This window comes from Chroicocephalus ridibundus, chromosome 4, assembly GCF_963924245.1.
Source record: "Chroicocephalus ridibundus chromosome 4, bChrRid1.1, whole genome shotgun sequence".
NCBI classification, from domain to species: Eukaryota; Metazoa; Chordata; class Aves; order Charadriiformes; family Laridae; genus Chroicocephalus; species Chroicocephalus ridibundus.
In genome coordinates, this window is record NC_086287.1 from 60,580,111 (window position 1) to 60,594,575 (window position 14,465).

Sequence of the window (14,465 nt, forward strand, 5' to 3'; positions counted from 1 at the left end):
AGACACGGGGAGCCTTGGGGCAGGGAGGTGGCACAGCAGCTGCCTTGTCACCCTCCACCCCAGGATGGCCGGGGCATTGCAGCGGGGGAGATGTCTCTCAGGAAGGCAACAGCGGGGAGCCGAGTGATGGGGCAGGCGGTGGATGAAGGTAAGGGTGGTGGAAATAATCCTCTCCTGAAACTACTGTCAAGAAAGTGTTTGAGAGAGGGAGGGTGAGCTACAGCTGCCTCTCCATCACATACAGTCTATAAATTAGGAGGTATTTTCTTCCAGAAGGTATGTAGTACATCCATGTTACACCCAAGGAGGACTTGCTGGCTGATACCCTCCAGCCTGTGTTATGCAGGATGGTCTTAAACCCTTGGACCGTGTAATCTCAGTTCACATGCTCCAAGGGCAATATGGTGCCCTTTACGTTGGAGGATATATTCAGGCCATACGTAGCCTGCTTACCCTTGGCAGCACTTTTGCCTGCAGGAACAACTGCAACATCTCCACACCCGGTGGAGCAAACGCTGCACAGAGTCAGGAGCTGCATCCTCTTTGCAGCTCCTGACTCTGTTTCCAGGTAACATGTCTTGTGAACGAGCCATTTCACCAGCCGCGCTTGCCCAAATGCCACATGCGGGGGGATGCTGCACGCACAGCTGGGTGCTGCTTCACCCACGTGGACACCCACCCCGTCCTGCTGATGATCTTGGGGGTTCAACCTTCCTCCTCCAGCATCGGACGTGGCGGTGGTGCCGGGAGAAAGACGGTTCCCTCTCATGCGCCAGTGACTCACCACACAGCACCCTGCTGTCCTATGGTCCCTGCTCCAGCTGCATTCCTTGTACCCGGACGCTGGAATTAAACACCTCCAAAGAGCTGTGTTAGTACGAGGGGTACCCATAGCTGCAGTGAGCTGCAGAGAAAATACAGCTAATGGTCTGGCAATGCCATCCAGCTCCTGCCTAGCAGTCCACGGGGATGAATCTGAGCATCTGATATTTTTCCAACTCCCCTCTGGTATTATTTTTCTGCAATCATGTCACACAAAGTAAAGCTTAGATGAAAAGCACAATGGCAAGAGCACCAGCCATGCAGGAGAGAAATCCCTACGCGATCCCACCTGAAGCTGCTCCTGGACAGCAGGGTTGAGCATCTTGGCTCTGGGAGATGAGGTGGCACGGGGGTGGTGGGATGGTTTGATGGAGGCTGTTGTCTGCCTGTGCAGAGCACTGGGGGCACCGGCTGTTCTGCCATCCCCTTGGCACTGGCTGAGACTGGTCCAAAAACTTGCCACCAGCATCTGGCTGCATCCACGTAGCTCTGCCAGGCATGGGCAGGCGCAGAATCCTGCGGGCAGAGGCAAATCCATGCCTCCAGTATTTCCCTCTTGCCTAGGAACCGAAGGGATGCTCCTTTCACAGTGCAGGTAGGTGCTGAGCACCAGGCGAGCTCCAACCAGCATCTCTACTTGCAGTGAGGAGGAAAAGATCATCACAGAGAGAAAGGAAAAATTTTGGGTGATGTCTTTTCTCGACAATGAAAAAAAAAACATGGCAGGGGGGCTGGAACTAGATGATCTTTAAGGTCCCTTTGAACTCTAACCATTCCATGATTCTATGATTCTGTATTATTTTTCATGATAAGTGAAGACAGCAGGGCTTGGGGGGTTTTTAAAGATTTTTTTTTCCCCAGATCTTCCTAAATTCTTCAAACACAAGTGCCACCTGCATCTCCTGGGAGGTCTTTTAGGTGGCTGCCAGACAAGTGAATTTATGGCCCTTGCAGGTGTCACAGAAGGAAAAACCTGATTGTCTGAATCAGGTTTGGGCAACTTTAAGATATTTGAGCTCCTCTCACTTGATACCCGTGAGATCAGGTTCCTGGGGAAAGGCTGCTTGGCCCCAAGTGTCTCCAGGAGGTGGGACCAGTTGGACACCAAAGTCAAAAAGCAGGGCGAGTTGTCATCCTGGGCCTGGGTGACGGGTGCTGTTTGCGGGGACACTGTGAAGGCAGTGCCACTCATGTCACCCGCAGCAGGACAGGGTGTCTTCCTGAGGGTCCCTGCAGCCCCCTCCCCGGTGCTCCAGGGCTCTCTGTAGCACTCCCGCCCCAGGAGGGGCCAGCCAGACCCTACAAACCCCCACGTTTCTAAGTGGATTTTTTTCCCCAAAGGGGGAGTGTGATGAGCGCTGGGTCTCTGCATCCCTATTTTCTTGTTTGGCTTTGAAACATTAAACCCAGGTCAGGGCATTGAATCACCCCTCGTGTAGGTGTTCCCGGGCAGGTATTTTTTCCGTGCTGGACTGCTGATAGAGACAGCAGGTTTCCCCCTCACCGCTCTCCTCCCACCCTACCCAGTCTTTGATCCCAGCAGCTCTGGAAACTAAGCTTTGAAAATACAGTGATTTCACAGACGTGTTGATTAGAAAATGAAATTCCAAGAAGGAAATGACAACCCGGCTGCACCGCTTGGCTCCGCGAGGCTGGAGCTCCCCACCAGGAAATGTATTCTCATATTTTTTTGACACATCCAGGGTGTTGTATTATTAATAAAAAATGCAGACAGAACTTCTTAAGAGAAAATGACTTCCAAAGAAACTGCTTTTTTTTTTTCAGTTTTTCCTGTGAATCTGTCATCTTGCTTGAAGATGGCTCGTTCCTTTCTTTACTTTGCAGAGCAAAAATGAGGCGTACGTTCACCCCAGAGCAGGGACAGTCTCCTGGGCACAAAGAAAGGCCCCAGGGATTTGTCTCCCTTAGCAGGCTGTTAGTTAAGGTTTCCAGTTTCATAGGAAAATAAATGGATTTAATGGAGGCTGGAGGGAGGGCTGGGGACTGTCATGGTCTGTCATGGACTGTCATACAGAAAAATAACCCCAGCCTTGCAGTCCTGGGAGGACTGGATGCATCTAGTCCATCCAGCTGGGAGAGGGAGAGGACTATCTGTTGCGGCGGCCTCCACAGCAGCCGTGATGCCATACACTGATTCTACGTAAGTCTTTCTTATTCGAACACCCCAAAATCCAGCTCTGAGAAACAATCTTTTTCCCCTTCCCATCTGTATTAATAGCATTGTGCTTTTTCGAGTGCTCCTGAGACTATTCTGAGCATATCTGCCCAGGGTGGGAGGGTGTTTTGGGGCTGATACTTCTCATTTTTGCTACTGGGAAAGCAGGGATTGCCCTCAGCCGGGGATAAGCTTGGGCAGCTTTGCACTCCAAGCCTAGGACAAGTGGGACACTGGATCCACCCCGCCTGGCTAGTGACAACCGCAGCGGCTGGGACCTGCCAGCCCTCACTGGGGCCACACACCGGTCCACAGCAGGGAGAAAAAAATACAGAGGTAGGTTCCCATCTGTGGAAGCTGCCATTTCTTTAGAGTCTTGATGTCTCGGCACCAACCTGAAGACAGCCGCGGGGTGGCTCACGCTCTTCTCGCTTCACCCATGGGTGCGTTGCTCCCTCGGGAATCAGACCCCAGGGAGCCTGTCCCCCCAGCGTGGCTCCAGCAGAGCTCCTTGCAGCCCGGCCAGCTCAGAGCCATCGCACCCAGCAGAGCCCCGGGCTGCTTTGCAGGCACGCACCTGTGCAAGGAAGCAACCCCAGAAATATTTGGGTGGTGGATGCGGACAAGGTGAGCTCAGCAGCTTAGCGGAGAGGCTGGGGATGGGGCAGGACCCATCAGTCTCCAGCATCAGCCACCAAGGGTGACAGCAGGGGCTGAGCTGATTTGGTTTCAGAGGAGGTTCAAGAAGCTCTGTGAGGCTGACAGAACTGCTGTGGGACAGGAAAAACCAAAATGGGCAGTACCTGTGCAGAGCAGCCATGTATCTGTGGGGTATCCAGCAACCACGGGGTTGGGTGATGGTTCAGACCCACCGGAGGGTCACAGCTGCAGCAGCAGGTGGGACTTTGGAGGGGTATCACGATTCGCTTTGGCTCCAGTTTAAAGGTTAATGGCAGGTTTTTAAGGAAGGCTTGAAAGGAAGATGAGGAGACACCCGCAGAACCTTTCTGCAAGGCAGAAATACCTCTGTAAGAGGAAAGAGGAAGATCATTCGCTGGGAAACATGGTAAGTATCCAGCAAAGGAGCAACCAGTCTCCAGTTGTAATCTCAGGTTTGATGTGAAAAGGCTGTAAAGGGCGTTCCAGGAAAAGACAGATCATTTTTTCCTGGATGCAGTGAGGAAAGAAGAGCTAGGGAAGCTATGCAAAGAAAACCTGTCAAAGCAACAAGCCAGGAAAAGAAGCTTTGCAGAAGCGCTTTGAATGGATGCAAGTGCTGTGACAGGGGATGTATCAGAGCCAGAGAGGTTAAAGTGTGTAAGATGAGAGATAAGGCTGCCTCAGATGTGAAGGACTTTATCCTACTCTTCTTTAGCTTGGATATTCAGAAATATCCAAGCAGACAGGATCTGACCTCCAAACACTGAACAGAGGTGGACAATAGACCTGTAGATCATCTTCCCCACCAGCACAGAAAGGGTAAAAATATTTCTTTCTCAATGGGTTGCCTCCCTTCCCTTGGTGCTGCTTAAAAATCGCTCCAAAAATTAAAACCAGGGATCAGCCCTTGCATCTGTGGCTTGTTCTGCTCAAGACACCCTGTTGGGAAGGGAGTTTTTCTGGTGAACTGCAGGAAACCTGTTCTGTGCTCCCCAGCGCTTGTGCTGCGGCAGCCCCCCTCCCTCCCAGGCATGGAGGCATCCCCAAAATGCCAGAGGCTCATTCCCCCTGCGGCATGGGGAATGCAGGCAGATGTGGGACAGGAGGTGGGGATGCAAAGTGGGGAGGGGGTGGGAGACGGCCGAGCAGCCCCAACCCTGACTGCCGTCCCCGGCGGTATGAGGCTGGCTCTGCTCCCCCCAGCTGGCTGCTCTCACCCATCCCATCCCCATCCCTGCAAAGAGCAGCTTGCAGGTGACATCTTTGACACCTCCGTCTCTCTCTCTCTGCTACGTCTTGGCTTTTCATCTCTGGCAGCTAATAGCGGAGTGCTGGGGGAAGGGACCATATGCCAAAGCAGCTAGTTTAAGGCACCTTCTTACTAATGGCATTACGTGCCCTCCTAGCAAGAGAAAGGTTTTGATATACGGTTACAGCAGTGACCAGAACATCTCCCCTTTTGCCAGGCTGTAGGTGATGCTTTTGCCTCTGTGCTGGTGGCTCTGCAACGGGACAGGGGACAAAGCCGCCTCTGTTTGGAATGATACCACAAAAAAGCACAGGCTGGTGGCAGCCAGGAGTACATGCTTCTGCCAAAAGTCCAGTTACAGGAGGAGGCGGGGTAAGCAGCTGCTACGCCGTGGGGCCGTGCTGGAACAAAGGCAGTGGCTGAATTAATCCGCAGAAAGAGCCACCTTCCTTCACACCGCTGCCTGCAGGGTGTTTGCTGCAAGTAACAACTGACTCACGACAGCCTGGGGTAATTAGCGGGTACGAAGCTCACAGGCTCAGTTCAGCTGCAGGGAATCATCTCACTCCCCTCCTTCCAAGGAACCCTGTAGCTCCGAGGAGCTCTGGTGCTGTCCTAATTAGCGATGCATCCTGTTAACGGGTGATGCTACACACTGAATGCAGGTGTCAGACAGTGGCACCAAGGTGACAGATTTACCCTTTGGAGGGGAGGTGGTATCCTGGCATCCTGACCCTCTTCCAGAGAAGGGGAGGAGCCCAAGGGAGGGTGAGAAGCTGAGCTGCCAGGTGATGCCGCCGTCCTCTCCAGGTCCTGTCTGCCCCCCACCGCTCCAGTGCATCCTATTGCAGCCGTGATTTCAAATGGAGCTGGTGTCCAGGGCCTGGCTGTGGGGAGGTGGCAGTGACGGCATATTGTGCCCAGGGGGGCTTGGGAGGCCCTGCAGAGCACTGATGGATGCTCTATCACGGGGCTACCCATGGGGGCTGGCCCATGAGCATCCATACCAGGGCCCAAATCCTCTCCCTGCCTTTTGCTGGCCAGCCTGACAGACAGCCCAGTACCTGCGAACAGTGAACTGGTGGCCCTGTCTCTCTTCTCGGTGCATGGAAAAACATTACTGGTGCATCTTTTTCTGAAATACGTGGGAGTGCTAAATATGCAGGTCTGCTTCTCCGGAGCTCTGAGCATCATGACGATGTTGCTGGGGCAGGCAGCAGCTGGAAGGTGCTGCTGGCAGGAGCTGGGCTCCAGCCTGCAGAGGGGAGAGGTAGGCTCGCCAGGTTTGCTTTCCAGCTGAGGGGTTCCAGAGCTCCTTCTGCTCTCTTCCTCCTGGATAAAATGGAGAATAAAACTCAAGAGTTAGCTGAATCACTAGTGGGTGTAAAGCCAGGGAGATATGAAACGGCCCTTCTCTCTTGCATTCGGGAAAATTAACTCCAGGTAAGATTCTCAGAGGAGGATGAACCAATGAGGTACCTGGATCTCCTGAGCTTTTGATGGGAGTTGTTCCCATTTCGTAACTTCTACTGCTTTTTATGTTTGAGACTCCTGAAACCCCCATCGACAGTGGATGCTCTCACCTGTGCACACCTGGAGCTCTCTGGGGACCGAGACCCACCAGACCAGCTACTACAGAGGGTTTTCTGGGGACTGTCCCCTTCCCTACCCCCGCTGCCACTACCCAATTCACTCATGAGAAACACAGGCATGCACATGTTTCGGTATGTGTCTCGTTTTTAATGCATTTATTTTTAGCTTGTTTTTGTGGCCGGTAGAGGATTCCACAGGAAATCCTGCAGCCATGGGATCATGAAAAGCTCAGGTTCCCGATTGTGTTACATACGTTAACAGAGATGTGATCTATACGGGGTTTTTTAAAAAGCAGCTATAAATACTTTCTCCAGCTGCACCAATATCCCCTCATCCCTCTTCCCTCCATGGCACCTGTTGACACTCGTGTACGCAGTTAAGATTAGCTGCTTCGCAGGGAAGGGAAGCCCCAACTCCGGAGCCATCCTGCCCTGCCCTGTCGCAGCAGCACCTGGCCGGCCCATTTCGGGAGCCCACTTGGGCTGTCAAAATTTGCACAGTCCTGAAGGGCTGGCTCTGCCGCTGGGTTTGCTTGGCAGGCAGCTCCCTGGGGGAAGAGACCCAGGAACTGGCCCCACGTGATGTGGTGGCACCTTGCCATCTGAGCCCCAGGGCAAGGGCAGCCCCAGTCTCCTGGCCAGGCAGTACCACCACTGCGCCGAAGTTCTCAGTTCTTAGCCCTGCTTCCCTCCTAAACGCAGGCCAGCCCGGGAAGCTGGGGTGCTCGGGGCTGGTGTGCGCACATGGGTTTTGTTTTGCGGCCATGGGGTGCACTGCCAAGTGCATTGTTTCCCTCCAGCTGTGCAAGCAGGATCCCTCCCGGCTCCCCAGAATGAGTAATGCCTGCGGGTCTGGCCTGTGTAGAATATGGAGAAATGTGGTCTATGCAGCGTAGATTCATGGCATCCAAGTGTGGGGGACACGTTTGGGTTCTTTTGCCTAGAAGAGGGACGTCTTGCCCATAAGAGATGGCTCTTGGGTTCCTCACCAGCCCTGAGCATCATGAGGAGAAGGTGCTGCACAGGGTGCCCAGCCTGAGGTAGCACACACCGGAGGAAGCATCTGCTGGGAATCTGTCCCATCTGTTATGTGATTTGTGAAGCCTCCAAGCTCAATCCCAAAACCCTCTTCCATGTAGAGAAAAGCCCAGTGAGGCGAGAGGGAGCTGTCTGGGAGCCGGTCCCCGCTTCCCTGTAAAGACACCAGCCCCGTGCTAGCATCCATGGTGGACACTGCTCGGCAAAGTCCAGCTCCGAGCTGTGCCCCTGCTTTTCCCAGCTCCATGTGTTGTCATTCCTGGCTGCTGGTGAGTCAGTCCCTGGCTGTGCTGGCTGCCTCCACAGCAGCTGTCCTCTGCTGCTCTGCAGAAAGCCTCAGCCATCTGGGGGAGCCCATAATATAGCGGTTGCAGACGGTGTTCCCCTTCCGCGCTGGGATGGAGCCAAGACTTTCTTAAAGGTTTGTTTATGCAGAAATTATCCAATTCATAAAGAGAGACTCCCTCATTTGCCACTTTCTCCTCTACACAAGAAGGGCACTGTCCTGCTCTCTTGTCCCTTTCCTACCCTGCTGGGTGACCCAATCCCACTCACCAATACAACTCAGCCTCAGCAGGAGCAGGACTTGGACCCAGGCTTCTCACTCCCTGGGAGAGCTGGAATCATGGTGCAAATGGTTAAATTCCTGCTGGTGGAGAAGTGTGACCAGCCCAGCAAGAGCTGTTCAGACATTTTGCATCTCCTTAGCCCACTGGCTCCAGGTCAGGCTGATGGTGAGAGCTGGCAAGTGTGGGATGGAGCTTGGGGTCCTGCTGGTCTGGGTGAATGCCATAAGCCTTCACACTCCTCTGGCCCTGGGTTTGCCTGGAGAGTCTGTTCAGGAGCCAGGAGACCTGCCTGATGAAAGTTTAGCTGAACCTGAACCACAAAACATCTTGGCTTTCATAAATGAGCACTTGCTGGTGAAAGCTGCATCATGAGACTTGGGGCCTGATGCAGGAGCAGGAAAATGCATTCAGTTCAAAGATAAAGCAATGAGAAATTCACCCCATTGCTTGGAAACTCTTCTAACTCTCACCTACGGTCTCTTAAAATGCACCTCTGAGCGTGCCACACTGCCAGGCTGGCAGCTGGGTTCATCACATCCCTCTTTGCCAGTGTGCAGGACCGACTGCAAGTCAAGCGAAGCCCTTCTCCCAGGTAGACTTAGCTGAGATCCTGACGTGCATCCTGTAGGAGAGGTTTCAGACATGTGTTGTCAGCTGTGGGTCAGGATTGTGGCCCCACTGTTTCCATACCCTGGTAGCCTCGTCCACTTGCGGAGATGGAAGGGCAGGAATCCTAGGAAAGTCTCATGATACCAGCATAGAGAAGACCACAGAGGGAAAAGTGCGATTACGCAGGCTCAGCTGATGGAGGAGAAGGTGAAGCCCTGCGTCAGAAGCAGAGGATGGTGGGCTTGGAGGTAACTTAAGTCTGTTTATGGAGATTTCAGCTTCAGACCCAAAGCACTGCAGTGAAGCCCATCCTGGAGGAGCTGTCGTCACACACCACGGGATGCATGAGTGCTGCCCTGGTCCTCCGACTGCCCAGGGCCTCCTAGATCTGCAGAAGGTCTTGGCAGAGGGATGGAATGTAAGGAGGGGGAGAAAAGGAACAGCAGTATTTGCTTTCTTCTGCCTTGCTCCTCCCAGGCTGTCGCTTTTGTCAGGGCTCCTGACAGCCCTTTCAGCTGAAGTGCACTCCAAAAATGTGTGCTGGGTTTATATAAGACTCCGGTACCTTTGGTGACTCACACGCCTTGTCCTAGCATGTCATTCCCCACAGACGTTGTGTAACCTCACCAGGAAAGCACGCCGGCCCTGGGGATGGGGAGCCGCTGCGAGGATGCGGAGCTGCAGTGGGGATGGGGAGCCACAGCCCCGGGGGTCTCCCCTCCCAGGGAACAGCAAGACCAATGAAGGACCATCCCATCCCTCTTGCATAGGGAGAGGCAGGAGTCCTGCCCTGGGGCTACTCCTGCAACAGGAGGGACTGCAGGGAAAATGAAAAATGTGAGATTCATCGGACTAGAAAATTTGTGGTTGGCATCCAAACCTGTGGTTTTCCTTATTGTGTCCTTGTAGTGAAAGGTCTACTAGCGCTTGCAAGGGCTTACTAGGGCTCGTCAGTAGGAGGGCAGGAATGGAGATACCTTCTTCCCTCAGCCAGGAAGCCTTCCTCCCGCAGTGAAGGAGCCTGAGTTTTTTCTTGTTTAATCAGGGAAACATCAGGATGGGCTTTGCTGCCAGCACTGGAGATAGCAGCTGTCTCTCCAGCACAAAAGGAGGATCAAGCCTTTGAGGAGCTCCTGGAGCTTACAGCAGAGGGGCAGACAGGGCGAGAGGCACCCCGCTTTTCAGCGGTGAGGGGTGCAGGCACCCACAGGCAGCAGCATTGGGAGCGGGGACAATATTCTGTGATTCCCAGCAGTGGGGTGGTGACGGAGCAGCCCAAGGATGTTGGGATGGATAAGCCCACAGGGGCAAATGGCATGTGGCTCTGTCTGGCTGCGAGAGGCTGCCCTAAACCTGCTGAGGAGGCTTGGACCTCATCCTGCCTTGTGCTAGTGTCTCTCAAAGAAATCAGTGGCACTGAACAGCATGCTCCAGGTTCGGGTGCTGCCTTGTGACTTCAGGGACAGCCCATCAGTTGGGACAAGTGAGGGTAGCTGCACAGAAGGCAGTCCAGATGAGCAGGTATTTTCCTGACATCTTGCCAGTCCTTGATTTCTGTCCAGGACTCCACACCTACCCCAGCTTAGCTTCTGGTGCAAAAGTGCTGGGTTTGAATCATGCAAAGATTTGCAGCCTGGCTCATTAGCTGAACAGAAAAATAAAGTTAATGAAACTTTTCTTGTTCAGCCAAGGATCTGGTTCCCAATGCTTAGTAGCTCTGCAATGGAGTGATAACATATTGGGGCTGACTTTCGGCTTCATGACTCCACTTTTAGACTAGTATAAAATCACAGTAATGCAGGCATCAGACTCATTATTTATGATACAGTTATAAATTATACAATTTTGCCCCCTCAGTCCATAGCTAGAAATCACCACTTCCCACATGCGGCATATGCAATGCTTTATTTTTAAAAAATAACTTCCATCTTTCTAAAGAGTAAAGGCAGAGCAAAAAGATGAATTAATGTGACCTATTATTAAGTTATGAAATGCTTACAAGCCCACAAAACCAGGCAAGCATTCAGCTTCCATGGGAAAGAAGGCAACTGAACTGCATTTTGGAGCCAGAACCTTGCCTGGTGGAAAGCAGAAGACACTGTCTTCGGCAGAAATGTCTGTTCCCAACTGCAGATACAGTTCACAGAAATGGCTCACCATGAAGCCCTGGTGACGTTGAGAGATGCTCATGAGAAGCAAGCCAATTATTTTCCCAGATTAATAAGGCAGAAGGATCCACAAGTTGTGTTCTAATGGCTACAACCACACAGCCACCCCAAATGAAGTCTGCAAGAACATGCCCTTCCTTTGGCAGCCATCCTCGTGGGCTGCTTGGGCACAGGATGTCTCCTCCAACTGGCAGTGCTGCCTGCTGTCAACACAGCCTGGCTTTTCTTACTGTAAAACCTGCTTCAGTCGCTTACGTCTTCCCAGGCTCTACCCACCCAGGCTGGCCTCAGCCGTGACGCCTGGCCTCCATGCCAGAAGGTCTTGGACAAGGTAGTTTAGCAAGGATGAGGGCTGGGGCGTGACATGTTTTGTCCTCAACCTTTTGGGAAAGCTCTAGGATGAAGAGGTAAAGGGAAGAGATGTGGGTATCCTGGGGACAGAGGGGGAAAATCTGAGACTGAAGTGGGATGGGCAAGGAGAGGAAAGTTGGGATAAGGAGCTAGGGGTGAGGAGGAGGTGGACCTCAGAGGACGTGGGACAGAAGAAGGAAAGAGGAGTCCCTCCTCCCCATTACGATGTGTCCCCTGCAATGCCTGGGATGAACAAAACATTCCCATCTGCATTTCTCCTCCATCATCAGCCGAAACCTTCTGGTCCTACGTCTTACGTCGGTTGACACATTGTGCATGGCAGCCTTCTCCAGTGACAAATGCTTTGTTAGCTCCTGTCACACTTCTGCCTGGTGGCCTTGGACCTCTGGCTCTGCTGTCACCAATGCATGCTGGGCCATGCTGGGGATCTCCTCCGGCTTGTTTCCTGCGACCCAGGAATGCCCATGCGGAGGCAAGCACGCGTGCAAGCAACCTTCGGGAAGCTGGGGTTGCGTTGCTGGACGCTTCAGAGTTAGAAGACACCGAAGGAAGGCTGCCTCTGCATGTTTCTCATTTCACTGTTTCCTCAAGGCTCGCCAGCCAGGCTCATCTCCACGTACAAAATGGGCGGTTCCCACCTGCAGAACAATGGCTACGCAAAAATCCTGCTCGGAGAGATACCTGCAGCAGCTCTGTGCGAGCCCTAAAGCAGTTTAACTGCTGAGCTTAGGGGAAATTAGCCCACTCTATTGCGCTAATGCTTTTATATTGCTCCTGGTAGAGGTATGCGCTTGCAGTCCCTGCCGAAGTCAGCTTTACAGGCTGCAGTCCCCTGGGGAGACACCTTGCCCCCCAGCTCAACAGCCTCGCCGCCTCTGGCAGCAAAGCAAAGGGGATTCCTCTCCCATGCGCAGCTCCGTGCCCAGAGCAGGTCCTGTACGCGGGGGGCTCTGGAAAGGCAGCATGCGGTCCTGTAATTAAAGCCTGGATCCTAATGGGCAAGTACAGAGAGGCCACATGCCGGCTGATTTACTTTGTAGCTTGAATAGCGTTTCTTTAATGTAGGTGGGTTGGTTTTTTGGTTGTTTTTTTGTGTGTGTGTGCATGAGAGAAACATAAATAGGACTTCATCTTTTATGCATTTTCTTGTGCCTTCGAGACCCAGAGCTCCTCTCTATCATTTGACACCGTTCCTTGTTTTGAAAGACGCACTTACTAGAAAAAGATATGAGGGTGTTTTCATTGCAGTGCATCATATTCACATACATAAAATATTAAAAGCAATACAGCTGAACCCAAAAAACAATGCAATACTTTAGAAAATAGTATTAGTCTTTTCCCTAGGTGTTAGAGAACGTGATAAATCCCACTCTGTTATACTTTACAGCTTCCATGGACTCCCAAGGGGAGCGTGCGTCACACTTACAGATACCGGGAGGGTCTGTTATGCAGGGAGCAGAAGGTGGTTTACTGTTATATGTATGCACACACACAGGGATATAAATATATGTGTGTGTGTATATAGATGCTTACATAGCATTTGTCAGCACCGACAAGGTGGATTGGCTGTGTCTCTGCTGAGGACAGAGTGCATTTCCCAAGTCCTCTCCCAACCTGTGCTGGGTCTTCCCAGAGAGAGATCCTGAAGCACAATGCCGTGGCGGGGGCTACGGGACATGGCAGTGGATGGCAAACACGGAGCAAACATAGCCCTGTGGAAACAACAGGATTTCCTCTAACGGGCAGCCCCATTAAAGGAGCCCTTTACCGTCCTCCAAACATCTCCACTCAACTCATTGCAGTCTGACTTTGGTCCCAGGTGAGCGCAGGCTTGGTCTCAGGTGGCTGCAGGCGATGCCTCAGACCTTCAGCAATGTCCCCTGGGGACAAATGCCCCAGCAGGTCATCTGCCTCATTTAAGGAGGCAGAATGATTTTCCTCCTCTTAAAGGGTGTCCTACAGGTTCATCCCTGCAACAACCAACTGCAATATTCACTGAAGCCAGTTGTTATCAGGAAACAAGAATTCAAACCACCAAGGACCAAACCCCGTGTAGGACCCAATGTGGCCTCTCAGTTCGCTCCACCTTATGAGAAGAGTTTTTGAGGATTTACTCAAAAGGAATATTCTCCCAGGGTTAGTGTGTGCTTGTTTTTCCAGCCACTAGCTTTTTCCTCATCCCTCAGATCCGTGTGCTTTTCCAGTCTGTCAGATCTTCCTTCAAGTCCTGCATGTGCGTTCCCTTCCTCTTCTCCCCCGAGAAGCCTCCTGCAGCCCACCCAGCCCCAGCCGCTCCGACACCGTCCTTCCCTTCCCCTCATGGGGCAAGGCAGCAGGAGACAGCACGGCTCCCATCTCCCTGCTTACTGGGCTTCAAACCATTGCATCTGCTAAAGTAGACAGCCAAAAGCGCTTTCAGCAAGAGCTGTTTGAAAAACCGGAGCAAGCATTTACCGAATCTTTAAAAATCTGCAAAGTCCTCCCCGTTCTGCTGGCTTCCAGAGGGAGGAATCTTTCCTTTGCTCAACAAGTCTTAGAAAAGGTTTATATTAAAAAATTATTGGTGGCTTTTTCATGGGTGTTTTGGTTCTCTCTTCCTTTTCTCCATCTTGCTACTAAAAAAAAGGGTAAGTATAAAAGGTTTCTAAAGCATTCGAAGTCATACCCCTGCGTTTCTCTCCAATACTATCTTGCTTCTCAAAATCAGCTTGAAAAATCTGCAATTATTGTGAATTTTTTTTAAACAAATTTAAAAGGCTGACTCCCAAAGTTCAGGTGGCTCAAGCTTCAGTAGCCATAAAAGAAAGTGAAACCAGAACCAACAGAAAACACGAAAACCCTTTTATGGGCAGAAAATGTTAATGGGAGAAACATTAAAGGTGTTAATAGTACCAACGCCATATTCAGCATCTCCTATAAACGTGGAAGGGAATGTTACTGTTGGCAACCCTAGGCAATGACGGGAAGTATTTATTAGCTCAATGGGATCCTACATTTGCAAGGGTACATCCTGCCAGCAAGACTTACCGTTCCGTTGCCAAGCGGGCAAAGAGGCCAGAGAGAAGGTAGGTGGCAAAGTGGGGATTCAGTGAGGGCAGGGGAAGGGTGCAGAGCAGAGCCCCCGAAAGCAGCACTCCCCAGGCAAGAGGGTCCCTGGGGCTCCCCACTTGCCCTGCTCCCAGCAGCTCGTGGCCGCAGCCACTCCGATGG